Here is a 14,440-nt window from a genome sequence, read left to right on the forward strand (position 1 = left end):
TCTTTTGTTACTATTATGTTTGTTATAGTGCTCTGTGATCAGTGATCTTTGATGTTACAATTGTAGTTGTTTTGGGGAGCCATGAGCTGCCCCAGGTAAGATAGGCAACTTAATTGATAAATATTGCTTTCAGGTTCTGACTGATCTACCAAAGGGCCATTCCCCTGTGTCTCTCCCTCTCCTCAGGTCTCCCTATCCACTAAGACACAAAGTATTGAAATCAGGCCAATTAATAACCCTACAATGGCTTCTAAATGTTCAAGTGAAAAAAAGACTCATTTGTGTCTCACTTTAAATAAAAAGCTAGAGATGATTAAGTTTAATGAGGAAGACATATTGAAAGCCAAGATAAGCTGAAACTAGGCCTCTTGCACCAAACAGCTAGTAGCCAGGTTGTAAATTCAAATGCAAAGTTCTTGAAGGAAATTAAAACTGCTACTCCACTGAACACATGAATGATAAGAAAGTGAAACAGGCTAATTGCTGATATGGAGAAAGTTGAAGTGGTCTGGATAGAAGATCAAACTAGCCACAACATTCTCTTAAGCTAAAAAGCCTAATCCAGGGCATGACCCTAACTCTCTTCAATTGTAAGAAGCATGAGAGAGGCAAGGAAGCTGCAGCAGGAAAGTTTGGAGCTAGCAGACGTTGGTTCAGAGGTTTAAGGAAAGAAGCCATCTGCATAACATAACAGGACAAGGTGAAGCAGCAAGTCATCCAGAGGATCTAGCTAAAATAATTCATGAAGGTGGCTGCACTAAACAACAGGCTTTCAGTGGAGACAAGATGGTGTTCTATTGGAAGAAGATGCCATCTAGGGCTTTCATAGCTAGAGAGGAGAACTGGATGTCCAGCTTCAAAGTGCTAAAGAACAGGCTGACTCTTATTAGGAGCTAATGCAGCTGGTGACTTCAAGTTGAAGAGAGTACATTCTGAAAATCTTAGGCCCCTGAAGAGTTATGCTAAACCTACTCTGCCTGTGTTCTGTAAATGGAACAACAAAACCTACATAACCTCACATCTGTTTAGAGCATCGTTTACTGAGTATTTTAAGCTCACTGTTGAGACCGACTGGTCAGAAAAAAAGATTCCTCTGAAAATATTACTGCTCTTGGTCACCCAGGAGCTCTGATGGAGATATACAATGAGATTAATGTTGTTTTCAAGTCTGCTAACACAGCATTCTTTCTGCAGCCCATGGACCAGGGAGTCATTTAGACTCTCAAGTCTTATTATTTAAGAAATACCTTTTGTAAGTCTATAACTACCATAGATAGTGATTCCTCTGATGGATCTGGGCAGTCAGTTGAAAACCACCTGGAAAGGACTCACCATTCTAGGTACCATTAAGAACCTTTGTGACTCATGGGAATAGTCCAAAATATGAACATTAACAGGAGTTGGGAAGAAGTTGATTCCAACCCTCATGGGTGCCTTTGAGGAGTTCAAGACTTCAGTGGAGGAAGTCACTGCTGATGTGGAAATATTATAGCAAGAGAACTACAATTAGAATTGGAGCCTGAAGATGTGACTGAATTGCTGCAATCTCATTATAAAACTTTAAGAGATGAAGAGTTGCTTCTTGTGGATGAGCAAAGAGAGTGGTTTCTTGAGATGGAATATGCTCCTGATGAAGATGCTGTGAAGATGGTGGAAATGACAACAGAAACTTAAGAATGTTTCTTAAACTTAGTTGATAAATCCACGGCAGGGTTTGAGAGGATTGATTCCAATTTTGAAAGAAGGTCTACTGTGAATAAAATGTTCTCACACATCATCACATGCTACAGAGAGATCGTTCATGGAAGGAAGAGCTATTATTGATGCAGCAAACTTCATTTTTTAAGGAATTGCCACAGCCACCCCATTATCAGGAACCTGACCCGTCAGCAGCCATCAACATGGAGGCAAGACTCTCCACCAGCCAGAGAGGTTATGACTCACTTCATTGAGATGAAGGTTAGCATTTTTTAACAGTAACTACTTTTTAATTAAGATACATGCAATTTTTTTTAAGACATAATGCTATTGCATATTTATAGACTACAGTATAGTATATAAGGGCTTCCTAGGTGGAGCTAGTGGTAAAGAACCCATCTGCCAGTGCAGGAGACGTAAGAGATGCAGGTTTGATCCCTGGGTCAGAAAGATCCCCTAGAGGAGGTCATGACAACTCACTCTAGTATTCTTGCCTGGAGAATCCCACAGATAGAAGAGCCTGGTGGGCTATGATCCATAGGTTTGCACAGAGTCAGACACGACTGAAGTGACTTAGCAAGCAAGCATAGTATATAAACAAAACTTTTGTAAGTGCTGGGAAACCATGAAGTCATGTGACTCACTTTATTGTGCTATTTGCTTTATTGTGATGGTCTGGAAGTGAACATGCAATATCTCTGAGTTATGCACTTGTTTTCAGAGTAAGCTTTTTTTTTTTTCAGAGTAAGCTTTATCAGTGAGCATTTATATTTGAAAACATAAAGTAGATTGAGGAATATGGTGGCACAGGAAGACCCTGTTTTTACCTACTTCCCTGAGCACACTGATCTACATTTACATATACCACACTTCTTCTTGAAGAAGATCTGAGGGCCCAATATGCTGGTGCTAATAGAAGAACCACATAGAAACTAGTAGGAAAGTCAGAGACACAGTATCCATGGGAATCTCTCCTCTTTCAGGATGATCTACATTAGAAAGATATATTGCTGAGGCATCCAAATGCAGACACACTCGCTTGCTCTGGGACACGGTGTAAAACTTTAAAGGCACCTGGAGTATGTGTAAAGGAAATATGTTTACTAACCCTGAAGTTGCTGCCAAAATGACAGGGAACTTCTGTAGGCCTGGCTTGGGTAGGAGGCACTGATGATCACCATTGTCTGGAATTGCCCCCCAGGACTCCTCCTGGCCTGTGACTGCTCTATCTCCAGCTGCCCCATCAAGGTAGCTTACAGCCCAGCACTCTTCAGGGATTGCTCCTGGACCATGTCCTCTCCAGCTCCAGCTATCCTTCTAATGCAGCCTTATTCACAGTACTTCCCAGGGGGCTGCCCCTGGACCGGGCCTGCTCCAGGCTCTTTGGTCCCACCACTACAAACTTGGGCATATTGTTCCCCAGGGATTAACCCCTGTTGGTGCCTACTACAGCCTCAGCCAGCCTGCCAAAGCCTCTAGGCCCAAGTGGTCTACACAGGGAATGCTCCCATACAAGGCCTCTTCAAGATTAGGAGAGGTAGTTGTTTCTCTTAATTTATAGAAATGTAAAGGAAATAAAAATAATGAGAGAGGAACGTGGTTCAAATGAAAGAACAAAATAAAACCCCAGAAAAAAATAAACCCCAGTGAAACCTACATAAGTAGTTTACCTGATAAAAGATTTGAAAGAAACTGTCCTAACAGTGCTCACTAAACTCAGGAAAAGATTGGAGGAACTCATTGAAAGCTTTAACAAAGGCTTAGAAAATACAAGAAAGAATCAACCAGAGCTCAATATTGTAACTGAAATAAAAAAGTTACACTTTATGGAATCAGAAGCAGATGAGATGACATAAAGGGACAAGCAATCTGAGAGATAAAATAGTAGAATTTACCCCCATAAGAATAGCAATAAGAAGGAAAGGATTTTTAAAAAATGAGATTATATGAGCCATCTGTGAAACATCAACCATATTCACATTATATGGTTCCAAGAAGAAAAGAAAGTAACATAAAACTTACTTGAGACATAATGGTGGAAAATATCCATACCTAGGGAAGGAAACAGATACCCAGGTATAGGAAACAGAGATCCCAAATAAGATGAAACCAAAGAGACTCATACCAAGGTACATCATATTTAAAATGGAAAAAGGTTAAGATAAAAAATAGAATTTTAAAGACAGGAGAAAACAGCTAATCATATATCAATAGAAGGGAACTCCCATACCAACATATGTCATCTTTAAAATGACAAAAGTTTAAGATAAAAAGAGAACTTTAAAGACAAGAGAAAAACAGCTAATCATATATATAGAAGGGGACTCCTATAAGCCTATAGATTTTAAAGCAGAAACTTTGCAGTCCAGAAGGGAGTGCCAGGATGTATTTTAAGTGCTGAAAAAAATAAAAATTTACAATCATGAATACTCTACCTAGCAAGGTTATGATTCAGGCTTGAAGGGGGCGATAAGGAGTTTTTCAGACAAGCAAACAACTCTAAAGAAGTTCATAACCAGTAAACTGGCCTTAAATTTAAAGGGTCACCTTTAAGGATAAAGGAAAAGGTCACAACTAGAAATGAAATATATGAAAGAAAAAAAACCACTGGTGATGGAAAATATATGGTAAAGGAATTAGATCTGTCACTTTAAAAACCTAGTATGAAAGTTCAAAGAAAAAGTAGTAAAAAGAATATCAGGTATAAGTAAGTAGTTATGGGATACAGAAAATAAAAAGAAATTAAATACAACAACAGAAAATGTGACAAGCAAGTGAAAATGGAGTACTTTTCTTTGATTGATTGATTGATTGACAGACTGGAAAGGAGGATTTAATGGTGGGCGTGAGCAAGCAGTGGAGAACACCAAGGCTGTTGTGATGCTGTGACCTGCCATTTGTCCAGGGGACCATAATTAATGATGTATTTGACCCCACAGCCAAGTGGGATGAGTTGCATTTCTGCCATCATGTGTTCAAATTCATCAACTTTAAACTTAGTAAATTCTCACGTTTTGGACAGGTGAATCTTCTGTTGGCCAGAGAACTAGAACTTGGCCCTGTGTAGGGCCTCAGTCATGTGTTCCTTATTCTTCAGCTTGGTGCTGATGGACATGATGACTTGACCAATGTGTACTGTGGCCACTGTGTCCTGGGGTGTTCCAAAGGCACCCTACATACCTTCTTAGAGCTTGTCAGCCTCGGCACAGGACACTATCTTGTTGATGCAGATGTTGTGGAAGGGTGATGTGTTTGGATGTGGAAACCATCTTTGACATAGCTTTTCACCATGTACTTAGCACAAGTAGTGGCAGCCTCCAGCGGAGAACTGCTCATACTCATCTGACACCATATGACCACAAAGTGGGAACTTTTGCCTCATGGTAACCACAAATCAAAAATAGCTACAATGGATACACAAAAAAATAAAAGAATCCAAATGTTAGACTAAAGAAATCCATCAAAAAAACAAGGGAAGAAACAAAGAGAGTAAGACCAAAACAGAGAAGAACTGAAAACATAACCAGAAAACAAGTACCAAAATGGCAATAACTATATGCCTCCCATAATTATTTTAAATGTAAATTGACTACATGCTTCAATCAAAAGACATAGGGTAGCTGAATGGATAAAAAATTATGACCCATTTATATACTGCCTGTAGCAGACTCCTCAGATCTGAAGACACACATAAACCAAAAAGGAAGAGATGAAAAAAAAGATACTCCATGCAAATGGAAAAGTAAAGAATGCTGGGATAGTAATACTCATATCATACAAAATAGACTTTAAAACAAAAACTAGAAGAAAAGACAAGGAAGGGCATTCCATTGTGGTAATGGGGTCAATCCAACAAGAGGGTATAACATTTATAATTATTCATATACCCAACACAGGAGTACCTAAATGTATAAAGAAAATATTAATAGAAATAAAGGGAGAAATGTACAGTAATACAGTAATAGAGGACTTTAATACCCCACTTACTTCAATGGATTGACCATCTAGACTCTAAATTGGTAAAGAACATATTTGACAAGATGTATTTAATTGATATAGATCATTTTATTCAACAGCAGCAGAATACACATTCTTTTCAAGTATACATGGAATATTTCTCAGGACAGATCACATATTATGTCAGAAAACAAGCCTTAATAAATTTAAGAAGATTGGAATCATATCAAACATCTTTTCAGTTCACAGTGGTATGAAACTAGAAGTCAAGTACAAGAAGAAAACTGGAGAAAAACAGTAACATATGGAGGCTAAAAAACATGCTACTAAACAAGTAGTGGATCAACAAAGAAACCAAAGAGGAAATTAAAAAATGCATTGAGACAAATGGAAATGGAAACACAACATTACAAGATCTATGGGATGAAGCAAAAGCAATTCTAAGAGAAAAGTTCATAATGGTACAGGCCTACTAGAAGAAATAAGAAAAATGTCAAATAAATTATGTAAATACATTTAAAGGAACAAGAAAAAGGACAGGCAAAGCCCAGTATTTGTGGAAGGAATGAAATAATGAAGATTAGAGTGGAAAGAATGGAAATTGAGACTAAAAAAGTAAACTTCAGTGAAATTTATTGTTGTTTCTTTGAAAAGATAAACAAAATCAAACATTTAGCCAGACTTATAAAAAATGAGAGCCCAAATAAATAAAATTAGAAATGAAAAGAGAAGATACATCCAACATCAACAAAATAAAAAGAATAATAAGAGATTACTAAATTGTGTGGCAACAAATTAGACAACCTAGGAGAAATGGATAAATTTCTAGAATTGCACAATCTTCTAAGACTGAATCATGAAGAAATAGAAAATCTGAATAGACCTTATACTAGTAACAATATTGAGCCTATAGTTTAAAAACAAAAGTCCAGGTACAGGTGGCTTCACAGGTGAATTTGTGAGTTCAATCGCTGGGTCAAGAAGATCCCATGAAGGAAGACATGACAACCAACTCCAGTATTCTTGCCTGGAGAATCCCATGGACAGAGGAACCTGGTGGGCTACAGTCCATAGGGTCACAAAGAGCTGGAAGTGACTTAGAACAACAACAACAACAACAAATGGTAATTTTACATGTTTTTTTTTTTTTTGAGGAACCTCCATTCTGTTCTCCACAGTCACTGAAACAGTTTACATTCCCACCAACAGTGCAAAAGGTGTTCCTTTTCTTCCCATCGTCTCCAGCATTTACTGTTTATAGATTTTTTGATGATGACCATTCTGACTGGTGTGAGGTTGTACCTATGGTCATTTTGATTTGCATTTCTCTAATAATTAGCAATGTTGAATATCTTTTCATATGTCTATTGGACACATGTACTTCTTCTTTGGGAAAATGTCTATTTAGGTCTTCCAGCCATTTTTTGATTGAATTGTTTGTTTTCTGATATTGAGCTCTATGAGCTATTTGTATAGCTTGGAGATTAATCCTATCAAAGAGCATTGGGGTCCATGTATCTTTCTGAATTAGTTTTCTCTGGATATATCCCCAGAAGTAGGATTTGAGAACCATATGATAACTCTAGTTTAAGTTTTTCAAGGAACTTACATACAGTTCTCCAGCCCTGTTTACCAGGGCTTCCATGGTGACTCAGATGGTAAAGAATCTGTCTGCAATGCAGGAGACCCAGGTTCGATCCCTGTGTTGGAAAGATTCCCTGGAGACGGGAATAACTACCCACTCCAGTATTCTTGCCTGGAGAATTCCATGGACAGAGGAGCTTAGCGGGCTATCATCCATGGGGTTGCAAAGAAGCGGGCACAACTGAGGGACTTATTTAACTTATATGCAGAGTACATCATGAGAAACACTGGGCTGGATGAAGCACAAGCTGGAATCAAGATTGCCAGGAGAAATATCAATAACCTCAGATATGCAGATGACACCACCCTTATGGGAGAAAGCGAAGAAGAACTAAAGAGCCTTTTGATGAAAGTGAAAGAGGAGAGTGAAAAAGTTGGCTTAAAGCTCAACATTCAGAAAACTAAGATCATGGCATCTGGTTCCATCACTTCATGGGAAATAGATGGGGAAACAGTGGAAACAGTGGCTGACTTTAAATTTTTGAGCTCCCAAATCACTGCTGATGATGATTGCAGCCATGAAATTAAAAGACGCTTACTCCTTGGAAGGAAAGTTATGACCAAAATAGACAGCATATTAAAAAGCAGAGACATTACTTTGTCAACAAAGGTCCTTCTAGTCAAGGCTATGGTTTTTCCAGTGGTCATGGATGTGACCACTGTATGGATGTGACCATGTATGGATGTGAGAGTTGGACGGTGAAGAAAGTTGAGCGCCGAAGAATTGATGCTTTTGAACTGTGGTGTTGGAGAAGACTCTTGAGAGTCCCTTGGACTGCAAGGAGATCCAACCAGTCCATCCTAAAGGAGATCATTCCTGGGTGTTCATTGGAAGGACTGATGTTGAAGCTGAAACTCCAATACTTTGGCCACCTGATATGAAGAGCTGACTCATTTAACAAGACCCTGATGTTGGGAAAGATTGAAGGCAGGAAAAGTAGGGGACGACAGAGGATGAGATGGTTAGATGGCATCACTGACCCAATGGACATGAGTTTGGGTAAACTCCGGGAGTTGGTGATGGACAGGGAGGCCTGGCGTGCTGTGGTTCATGGGGTCACAAAGAGTCGGACATGACTGAGTGACTGAATTGAACTGAGGGACTGACATACTATTCTCCATAGTCTCTGTAGTCCATAGTCTCATAGTCTCTGAAATTTACATTTCCACCTACACTGTATAGGAAGATTCCCTTTTCTACACACCCTCTACAGCATTCATTTTTTAAATTTTAAAAAGAAAATGTAGGTTCTGTTATTTTTTAATGACTTTATTTTATATATTGATTGATTTTTGGCTGTACTGGGTCTTCGTTGCTGCTCACGATGTTGATCTAGTTATGGCAAGGAGGGGCTACTTTCTAGTTACAATGTGTGGTTTTCTCATAGCAGTAGCTTCTTTTTTTGTGAAGCACAGGCTCTACTTACACCAGCTCCAGTATTTTTGGATGGCAGGCTCTAGAGTACAGGCTCACTGGTTATGGTTTACAGGCTTAGTTGCCCCATGGCATGTGGAATCCTCCTGGACCTCCAGGGATTGAACTTGTGTGCCCTGCATTGGCAGGCAGACTCTCAACCCCTGGACCACAAGGGAAGTCCTCTAGCATTTACTGTTTGTAGATTTTTTGATTTCAGCCATTCTGAGAAGCGTGGTGTGATACTAAATTGTAGTTCTGATTTGCATTTCTTCTGAAAATGAGTGATTTTGAGCATCTTTTCACATGTTTGTGGGCCATCTGTGTATTTTCTTTAGAGAAATGTCTGCTTAGGTCTTCCACCCATTTGTTGGTTGGGTTTGTTTGTTTTTTATATTGAGCTGCATGAACTACTTGTATATTTTTAAGATTAATCCTTTCTCAGTTGCTTCATTTGCAAATATTTTCTCCTATTCTGAGCATTGTCTTTTCATCTTTTTTTGGTTTCCTTTCCTATGCAGGGTTTCCCTGGTGGCTCAGATGGTAAAGTGTCTGCCTGCAGTGAGGGAGGCCACAGTTCAATCCCCGGGTTGGGAAGACCCCTGGAGAAGGAAATGGCAACCCACTCCAGTACTCTCGCCTAGAGAATCCCATGGATGGAGGAGCCTGGTGGGCTACAGGCCATGGGGTTGCAAAGAGTCGGACACGACTGAGCAACTTCACTTTCACTTTCACTTTCCTATGCAAAAGCCTTTAAGTTTAATTAGGTCCCATTTGTTTATTTTCATTACTCTAGGAGATAGAAAGAATTTTGCTGTGATTTATGTCAAAGACTGTTCTGGCTATGTTTTCTTCTAAGTTTTTAATAGTGGCTTTGCATTTAGGTCTTTAATCCATTTTGTGTATGCTGTTAGGGAGTGTTCCAGTTTTATTCTTTTACACATAGCTGTTCGGATTTCCCAGCACCACTTACCAAACAGACTGTGTTTTCTCCATGGTATATACTTGCCTCGTTTGTCATAGATCAGGTGACCATAGATGCATGGATTTATTTCTGGGCTTTCTATCCTGTTGCATTGATCTATATTTATGTTTTTGTGCTAGTACTGTAATATCTTGATAACTGTAACTTTGTAGTATAGTCTAAAGTCAGGGAGCCTCATTTCTCTGGCTCTGTTTTTCTTTCTCAAGATTCTTTTGTCTATTAGGGGTCTTTTGTGTCTCCATACAAATTTTGAATTATGTGAAAAATGCCATTGGTAATTTGATAGAGAGTGCATTGAATCTGTAGATTGCTTTGAGTGGTAGAGTAATTTTCACAATATTGATTCTTCTAACCTAAGAACATGGTATATCTCTCCCATCTGTTTGTGTCGTCTTGATTTCATCAATGTCTTATATTTTTTGCATACAAGTCTTTTGCCTCCTTGCTGTGCTGTGTGCTGTGCTTAGTCACTCAGTCGTGTTTGACTCTTTGTGACCCCGTGGACTGTATGTAGCCTGCCAGGTTCCTCTGTCCATAGGGATTCTTCAGGCGAGAATACTGGAGTCGATTGTCATGCCCTCCTCCAGAGGATTTTCCCAGCCCAGGGATTGAACCCAGGTCTCCCACATTGCAGGTGGATTCTTTACTGACTGAGCCACCAGGGAAGCCCTTTGAGTCCTTAGATATGTTTATTCCTAGGTAGTTGATTCTTTTTCTTGTGATGGTAAATGGGATTTTTTCCTTAATTTCTCTTTCTGATCCTTCATTATTAGTATATAGGAATGCAAGTGATTTCTGTGTATTAATTTTGTATCCTGAAACTTCACTAAATTCATTGGTTACCTCTAGTAATGTTCTGGTGGCATCTTTATGATTTTCCATGTATGTTATCTGTATACTGTGACAGTTTTACTACTTCTTTTCCAATTTGGATTTCTTTTATTTTTCTTCTCTGATTAGTATGGCTAGGACTTCCAAAACTATGTTGAAGAATAGGGGCAAGAGTTGACACCCTCATCACCTTCTTGATCTTAGGGGAAATACTTTCAGTTTTTCACCATTGAGAATAATGTTTGCAGTGGCTTTGTCATATGTGGCCTTTATTATGTTGCAGTAGCTTCACTCTATGCCTACTTTCTGGAGAGTTTTCATCAGAAATGAATATTAAATTTTGTCAGTAACTTTTTCTGCATCTATTGAGATTATTACATGGTTTTTATATTTCAATTTGTTAATATAGTATATTGCATTGATTGATTTGTGTATCAAAGAATCCTTGCATCTATGGGATAAACCTACTTGATCATGATGTGTGATTCTTTTAATGTGTTTGATTCTGTTGGCTAATATTTTGTTGAGGATTTTTGCATCTATTTTCTTCAGTGATATTGGCCTGCAATTTCCTTTTTTTGTGATCTTTGTCTGGTTTTGGTATCAGGTTGACAGTGGCCTCGTAGAATGAGTTTAGGAGTATTGGAGCACCTCTGTACATAAGGCAAATGCTAACAGTTATAAAAGGGGAAATCGACAGTAACACAGTAATGGTGGGGAACTTTAACACCCCATTTATACCAGTGGGCAGATAATCCAGACAGTTCATAAGGAAACACAAGCCTTAAATGAGCCATTAGAGCATTTAGAACTTAATTGATATTTATATGACACTCCATCAAAAAGCACCCAAATACACTTTCTTCTCAATTGCACACAGAATATTCTCCAGGATAGATCACATCTTGGGTCACAAATCAAGCATCAGTAAATTTATGAAACCTGAAGTTGTATCAAGCATCTTTTCCAACCACAGTGCTATGAGATTAGTTATAAATTACAGGCAAAAAACTGTAAAAAAAAAAAAAAAAAACAGAACAAAAACAACACAAACACATGGAGGCTAAATAATACGCTACCAGCTAACCAAGATATTACTGAAGAAATCAAAAAGAAATCAGAAAATACCTAGCAACAAATGACAACAAAAACATGACAACACCAAACATATGGGACACAGCAAAGGCAATTCTAAGAGGGACATTTATAGCAATACAATCCTACCTTAAGGAACTAGAAAAATCTCAAATGAACAACCTACCTTACATGCAAAGCAATTAGAGAAATAAAAACAAAACCCCCTTGAAGTTAGTAGAAGGAAAGAAATCATGAAGAACAGAGTGGAAATAAATGAAAAAAAAAATGAAGAAAACAATAGCAAAGATCAATAAAACTAAAGGCTGGTTCTTCGAGAAGATAAACAAAATTGATGAACCATTAGCCAAACTCATCAAGGAAAAAAATGAGAGGACTCAAATCAATAAAAATTAGAAATGAAAAAGGAGAAGTTATAACTGACAGTGCAGAAATACAAAAAAATCATAAGACACTACTGCAAGCAAATGTATGCCAATAAAATGGGCAACCTGGAAGAAATGGACAAATATTTAGAAAGATACAACCTAGTCTTCCAGGACTGAACCATGAAGAAATAGAAAATATGAAAAGACCAATCGGAACCAGGGAAATTGAAACTGTGATTAAAAATCTTTAGCAAACAAAAGTCCAGAGCCAGATGGCTTCACAGGGAAATTCTGTCAAACATTTAGAGAAGAGCTAACACCTATCCTTCTCAAATTCTTCAAAAAGTTGCAAAGGGAGGAATACTCCCAGTGACATTTTTAGACTGAACTAGAACAATCCTAAAATTTGTATGGAACCAGAAATGTACTGAACAGCCAAAGCAATCATGAGAAGAATTACAAAGCTGAAGATAACATGATTCCAGACTTAAAATTATACTACAAAGCTTTAGTAATCAAAACAATATAGTACTAGCACAAAATCCAAGACATAGATCAATAGAACACAATAGGGAATTCAGAAAAAAACTCAACCAAGCTCCTATATCCAATTATCTACAACAAAGGGGACAGGAACATCCAGTGGGGAAAAGATAGTCTCTTGGAAAGATGTTGTTAGGAAAATTGGACAGCTATATGCAAAAGAATGAAACTGGACCAGTTTCTTATACCCCTTACAAAAATAAACTCAAAATGGATTATAGACTTAGTAAGACCTTAAATTTTAAAATTCTTGAAAGAAAGCATAGGCAGTATGCTCTTTGACATGGGTCTTAGAAAATTTTTTTTGGATCTGTTTCCTTAGGCAAGGGCAATGAAAGTGAAATTAAATAAATGAGACTACATCAAAGTAAAAAGATTTTCTACAGTGGAAGAAACCACCAATAAAATCCAAGGCAACTTACTGAATGGGAGAACATATTGTATACGATATACCCTATAAGGGGTTGATATCCACAGTATATATAGAAGTCATACAACTCAGTATCAAAAAACAATTAAAAACTGATTAAAAACTGGCCAGAGAACCTGAATTGGTGTTTTTCCAAAGAAAACATACAGACGGTGGACAAGAATATGGAAAGACCCTCAACATCACAAATTATCAGCAGAATGCAAATCAAAAGCACAGTGAGATTCCACCACATACCTGTCAGAATGGCTGTTATCAAAAATCAAGATACAATAAATGTTGGTGAATATGTGGAGAAAAGGAAACTGGTGTGCAGTGCTGGTGGGAATGTAAATTGATGCAGCCATTATGAAAATATGGAGGTTGCCCAAAAAATTAAAAGAACTAACATTCACCACAAGATTCAGCATTTCCACTTCTGGGTATTCACCTGAAGAATACAAAGAGATTAAATAAAAATATATATGAAGCCCCATGTTCACTGCAGCACTATTTGCAATAGCCAGGATATGGAAGCACATAAGTGTCTATCAGTTGATGAATGGATAAAGATGGTGTGTGTCTGTGTCTGTATGTGTGTGATGGGATACTGTTCAGCCATAAAACGTGAAATCTTTTGGCAACATGGATAGACCTGCAGGGCAAATGAAATAAGTCAGAGAAAGAAAAACAAATACTGTGTGATTTCACTTATATGTGGAATATAAAAAATAAAACTAATGAGCAAACAAAACTAACTAAGAACAAAGTACTCATAGATATCTAGAGCAAACTGGTGGTTTCCAGAGGGAGGTACATCATGAGGGTGTGGATGAAATAGGTAAAGGGAATTAAGAAGTACAAAGAGATACAAACTCCTGCTATAAAATGAGTAATTCATACGGATTTAATGTATATGTAGGGAATATAGTCAGTAATATTATAGCAACTTTGTACTGTGATGGATGGTAACTAGTCCTATTGTGGTTATCACTTCATAATGTATAAAACATTTAATCACTGTTGTACACCTAAAAGCTAATTATAAGTCAATTAAACCCAAAATGTCTATAATTTATTGTATGAGTATATTCTTTGTATATGATGTAATATCATAATGTTAGCATTAACATAGCACATTTATTCATTCAACAAATGTTTATTGTCTTCTTACTATGTGCCTGGTACTGCTCAAGAAGCTTGGTTAAATCAGTGTACAAAATACACTTACCGAGTTTACCATTCTAACTTAATATATTTTTATTTTAATATTTATACCAATAATATATTTTATATTTGTACCAACATAAAAATAGGTATATTCTTTATGCTTATAGTTTTCACATGACAATAAAAGCTAAAACATTTATAAATTAAATTAAAACAAAACCAATAAAACACGAATTAACCACCTTAATTCATTTAACATAACAAATGATGCTGCTTTGTTCAAATAATAACATTTTGCCCAAATGAAATAAACCATAAGTATTTGG

The 14,440-nt window shown here is 37.4% G+C and overlaps 1 protein-coding gene, 1 long non-coding RNA gene and 1 pseudogene across 17 annotated transcripts in view; 2 read left to right on the plus strand and 1 right to left on the minus strand.

Annotated features, from left to right (window-relative positions):
- The window catches only part of ATRX (ATRX chromatin remodeler), a 280,028-nt gene that overhangs the window by 195,047 nt on the left and 70,541 nt on the right, over positions 1-14,440 (plus strand). The gene's annotated exons all lie outside the window — the stretch shown is intronic.
- LOC145536480 (large ribosomal subunit protein uL16-like) lies at positions 4,532-5,080 on the minus strand (annotated as a pseudogene).
- LOC145535241 (uncharacterized) lies at positions 8,042-11,005 on the plus strand. Its single transcript, XR_014075336.1, has 2 exons — positions 8,042-9,401; positions 10,174-11,005. It is a non-coding gene; the product is annotated as an uncharacterized LOC145535241 (long non-coding RNA).

This window comes from Giraffa tippelskirchi, chromosome X, assembly GCF_054371585.1.
Source record: "Giraffa tippelskirchi isolate mGirTip1 chromosome X, T2T-mGirTip1v1.2.pri, whole genome shotgun sequence".
Taxonomy (NCBI): domain Eukaryota; kingdom Metazoa; phylum Chordata; class Mammalia; order Artiodactyla; family Giraffidae; genus Giraffa; species Giraffa tippelskirchi.